This window comes from Mauremys mutica, unplaced genomic scaffold, assembly GCF_020497125.1.
Source record: "Mauremys mutica isolate MM-2020 ecotype Southern unplaced genomic scaffold, ASM2049712v1 Super-Scaffold_100312, whole genome shotgun sequence".
In the NCBI taxonomy this organism is placed as follows: Eukaryota; Metazoa; Chordata; order Testudines; family Geoemydidae; genus Mauremys; species Mauremys mutica.
The window spans coordinates 144,749-150,049 of NW_025423310.1; the positions used below are offsets into that span (position 1 = coordinate 144,749).

Below are 5,301 nucleotides of genomic sequence, written 5' to 3' on the forward strand. Positions count from 1 at the left end.
TGTCACAGGAGCAGGGCTGGCTCCAGGCACCAGTGTAGCAAGCAGGCGCTTGGAGCGGCCAGTTCAAAGGGGTGGCCCGTCCGGTATCAGGGCAGCACGTCTGGGTCTTGGGCGGAAATTCGGCGGCGGGTCCCTCATTCCCTGTCTTAGTCTTTGAGCTGCCGCCGAATTGCTGCCGAAGAGGAAGGCGGGGGAGGACTCGCCGCCGAACTGCCGCGGAAGCAGCAGTGTGGTTGAGCTGTCGCCGAAGAGCCACAGCTTGTCCTTTTTTTTTTTCCTCCTGCTTGGGGCGGCAGAAAAGCTGGAGCTGGCCGTGCACAGGAGGAGCAGGCTCCAGTCTGCGGAGCTGCAGCAGGGAACCCCGCAGCAGGGAACCCCGCAGCCCAACGCCTGTCAGGCCCCCCCGTTCTCCATGCCCCTAATCCCTGCTGCCCCTCCCCCCACCCATCAGTTAGAGAACAGGAGGCAACTTAACTTTTGCTCCCTGTTCCCGGTGGGGCTCTAACAGAGCGCGTCCCGGAGCCACTTCACTTCCATTCGCTGTTCCCTTTATAGACGCACAGTCAGAGCTCTCACAGGCTGGGCAGCAAGCAGCTGGTGCAGGTTCTCTCACCCCAGTGGATATTGCAGCCCTTAGTATAGAGGTTTGTTCTTTAAACATGGGGTCAATCTCCTGTGGGGTTGGGCTACAGGAGAGCCCCATGCCCCTTCCTGTGCTTCTAACCCTGCACTGTTCACCCTGCGTCCTCCCCCACACCCCTAACCCTGTGCCCCCTCTGGCACCCCTAACCTCTGCACCCCTAACCCTGTGCCCCCTACACCCCTAATCCCTACATCCCCAACCTCTGGTGCCCCTAACCCTGCACCCCCTCCAGCACCCTTACGTCCCTCACCCCCAACCCTGTGCCCCCTACACCCCTAACCCTGTGCTCCCCCCGAACCCTAAACCTGTGACCTCTGGCACCCCTGCACCCCCCTCCTGCACCCCCTCCTGCACCCCTCACCCTGCCTCCTAACCTCTGCACCCCTAACCATGCCCCCCTCTGGCACCCCTAACCTCTGCACCCTTAACCCTGTGCTCCCCACTGCACTCCCTCCTGCACCCTAACCCCTACATCCCCAACCTCTGGTGCCCCTAACCCTGCACCCCCTCCAGCACCCTTATGTCCCTCACCCCTAACCCTGTGCCCCCAAAACCTGTGACCTCTGGCACCCCTACACCCAACCCTGCACCTCCATCCTGCACCCCTCACCCTGCACCCCTAACCCCTGTGCCCCCTCGTGTCCCCCTAACCCCTGCGCCCCCCTCTGGCATCCAACCACTGAACCCCTAACCCTGCACCCCCTCTGGTGCCCCCAAGCTCTGACCCCAAGCTCTGCACCCCAACCCCTGCCTCCTCCTGCACCCCTAATCCCTGCACTGTGCCCCCTTTTCCCCTAACCCCTGCACCCCCTCCTGTGCCCACTTGGGGAAACTGACCTGGATGCACGGAGTAGCTGGCATTGCTGCTCGCTCCCCCCACCGCCCCTGAACACTGCTCCTCCGCACATCGCTAGGGGGCTGTGAGGGGGGAGCAAGGAGCCACATCAGGGCTCCCTGCCTCCAGGTCACCTTCCCCACCTGGGCTGCATAAGGGGAGGACAAAGAGCAGCCGCCCAGGTAGGGAAGGTGACCTGGAGGCAGGGAGCCCTGATGTGGCTCCTTGCTCCCCCCTCACAGCCCCCTAGGGGGGCACGGAGGAACATTGTGGGGAGCAGTATCCGCTCATCACCGCTCTCTCCCCCTTCTCTTCCCCTCCCTCCCCGCATGTTCCTATGCTGGGAAGGAGCAGGGAGAAATCTGGGCACCACCCCAAGCAGCACTCCCCTGCCAGCCGGGAGCAGTTTCTGACTTTACACCGCCAGCACACACCTCTCTGCCACCGTACAGCACCGCCCTTGACCATGGTACCCCTGGGCAATTCCCTGGTGGCACCCACCCCTATGGCTGGCCCTGGCTATGGGCTTCAGAGGGAGTGACCAGACCAGGCAGCCATGGAGAGCTCCAGTCCCTGTTCTCCCCTCCCAGCTTCTAGCAATCAGAGGCCAGGGACATGCTTCCATGCTGATGACAGGTACTGCTCAATAACGAGCCAAAGTACCTTCATATTCCTCATCTGAGTCAGATGCCACCCACTGAAGATTGATTCTCCTGTCTAGTGGTTCAGGTTCTGCAGTGTCTGCATCACAGTGTTGCTCTTTGAGGACTTCTGACAACATGTTTCACACCTCATCCCTCTTGGATTTTGGAAGGCTCTTCAGATTCTTAAACCTTGGGTTGAGCGCTGTAGCTATCTCTAGAAATCTCACATTATACCTTCTTTGCATTTTGTCAAATTTGCAGTGAAAGTGTTCTTAAAGTGAACAACATGTGCTGGGTCATCACCCAAGACTGCCGTAAAACAAAATATATGGCAGAATGCGGATAAAACCATGGAGCAGGAGACATACAGTTCTTCATCAAGGTCTTCAGTCACAAATTAATGCATTATTTTTTTAACGAGCGTTATCAGCATGGAAGCATGTCCTCTGGAATGGTGGTTGAAGTATGAAGGTATATGGATGTTAGCATATCTGGCACGTTAATACCTTGCAACACTGGCTGCAAAAGTGCCATGAGCGAGCCTGTTCTCACTTTCAGGTGACGTATATAAGACACGGGCAGCATTATCTCCAGTAAATGTAAACAAACTTGTTTGTCTTAGCGATTGGCTGAACAAGAAGTAGGACTGACTGGACTCTAAAGTTTTACATTGTTTTCTTTTTGAGTGCACTTCTGCAACAGCAAAAAAAAAATCTACATATACAAGTTGCACTTTAATGATAAAGAGATTGCACTACAGTACTTTATATTTTACAGTGTAAATATTTGTAATAAAACTATATATAGTGAGCACTGTACACTTCGTATTCTGTGTTGTAGTTGAAATCAATATATTTGAAAATGTAGAAAAACAAAAAAATTAAATTAGTATTCTATTGTTTAATGGTGTGATTAAAACAGATTAATTATGATTTTTTTAAAGTTAATAGCGTAAGTTAACTGCGATTAATTGACAGCCTTAGATTTGAATTTTTCTGTCACATGCAGGACAAGCTGGAATATCCGTGTGCAGGGAAAGAGCCTGGGGGGAATTGTGCTGGGAAATTATTTCCTGTTCTGACATGTTCCCAGTTGCCCTTTTTACCCTAACAGGCTGCAGCGCAACATCCATGTTTTGCTCCAGCTCATTCCGTCCTCCCAGGGGCCGGGGAAGGGAAATGGCTGCAGTGGAGCCAGTTGAGGGAGGGATGAGCAGGGAGTTGCTGGCGGGTTCCCGTGGCGGGGAGAAAGGGCAGTAAATACATAGGGGGTGGGAACTTCCAGGAAGGTTGGTCTGGGTGGGAGGGGGCAGAAAATCCCCAGGGTGGGGGACAGGGAGTGACAAACCTGCTGGGATTTGTTTACTGTGAGGCTCCAGCATTTCTCAAATGTGGCCACCAGGGGCTTTTATTGTGGCCACAGCCTCCTGGGCTGTAATTGAGGGGGAGTCGGGGGCAGCAAAGCAGCGGCTCTTCCCCCCGACTGCCTGCAGGGGCTGGTCCCTACCCGCTTCCGGAGTCATAAACACTGCAGGAGCAGGCAACAAGCAGGAGTTCCCCTCCTCCCCACGTGCGGTGGGGCTCAGGCTTCAGGCTTCTGCTCTGGGATGGTGGGTGGCAGGCTCAGTCAAGATACATGGAACGTAGGCTGGGTGGGGAGAAGCCTGTGTAACTCATCCAGTTATTGATATACATGTGACCTCGAATATTGCCAATCTGTGTCCCCCGCCCCCCCAACCAACCATCTCCCAAACAGACCCTCAGTCTGGAAAGCATTCATCCCTCATGTTGTTGAAAAAACTCACAGCAAACAGAAGAATCTCAGCTTTTAAAACAATTTTCCAGCAAGACAAAGAAACTCACAGCTGTAGACTCAGAAAACACTCCCAAGGAATTTTAACAATACGTTGTTATGAAGAACCTAAGTGCTAAAGAGACCTGATTTTCCAACTACTTAAAAAAAAAATCTTCTCAAATCAGCATCTTTAGAGTGAATCTTATTCTGCTTTTTTAACCACACAATTCTCCCCAAAAGGAGAGGCACTGGTCCTGGAAATAGTGCAATACCAGGTCAATGCATGGGGTGGACAGAGCAAGCTCCTATTCCATCCCCTTGTTTCAAAAATCAGTTTAACATACAGTCCTTAAATAAAGGACTTATCAGATATTAAACTGATAAGAACAGATTTAAATTTTCTTAGAGAATATTTAGAATAAACGATACAAAGTGTTTAAAGCGTCAGTTATTATGTCATTGGGGCTAACATACAGGTTGTGGATGGATGTTAGCATTTTGGTGTTAGGCAGCATATACATATACACAGTCTGTCATGTCCCCAATGCAGGGTATACAGTGGGTGAATTCAAGATACAGTCAGTAAACACTGAGGGTACATCACTCATACAAACAGGTTACAGATAGTCATGGGCATGAATAAGTGGGCTGAGTAATGGGGTTAGGATGACCCTCACATGGTAGAGTGCAGATTGGTGAGTTCAGGGCTTCTTGATCTTAGCCAAAGGCCGAGAAGTGATGCTGTTAGTCTCGGATGTTAGGCAGCCACTCTTCCCCCCTGCTTTCTACTTCAGCACAAGGAGCACCCAGACACGCACCAAACACCATTCACGAGGCTTTGATAACTAGGTAACTCAAAGTGATGATCACTTCCCCGAAATGACTCCACTGGAAGAATTCAAAGCAAGAGCCCTTAACACACAATTCTGTTCAAAGACAGAGAAGTCTTTCACCCTCCTTCCTCTTGCTGGTTTCCCTGTACACGCCTAATTTGCATAAACCCACCCACTGACCTGTGACTAACAATCTCTCACTGTTTTAACTCTTACAGCAAAACAGGCCAAAGAAAGCCTATGGAAGCGCTATACCGCAGCCCCAATGCTCTTTTCTGCTCCTTCTCAAACGTACAGTCATCAGGCACATATAAGATAGTTTTGCTCCATACCAGTCCAGTTCCTTGTCTAACCACTGCACACACATGGTATAACCCTACCCTGAGCTGATTCCCGACTTTTGTGCTCAATACAGGAAAACAAGAATTGAGAGAGAAGCTGTGCAGGGAAGTCTTCCTCAACTTGCACTCCACTCCCCAAGGGCCTTTCGGGGTCTTCTGTGGACTTCAGGTTCCATTTGATTGCCAAGGTTTATGGTCTTATTAATTAGCC

General features: G+C 51.6%; 1 non-coding gene across 1 annotated transcript; it reads right to left on the bottom strand.

Annotated features, from left to right (window-relative positions):
* Positions 1-4,154: 4,154 nt before the first annotated feature.
* LOC123360804 lies at positions 4,155-4,340 on the bottom strand. The gene has a single exon (XR_006576068.1). It is a non-coding gene; the product is annotated as a U2 spliceosomal RNA (small nuclear RNA).
* Positions 4,341-5,301: the final 961 nt, after the last annotated feature.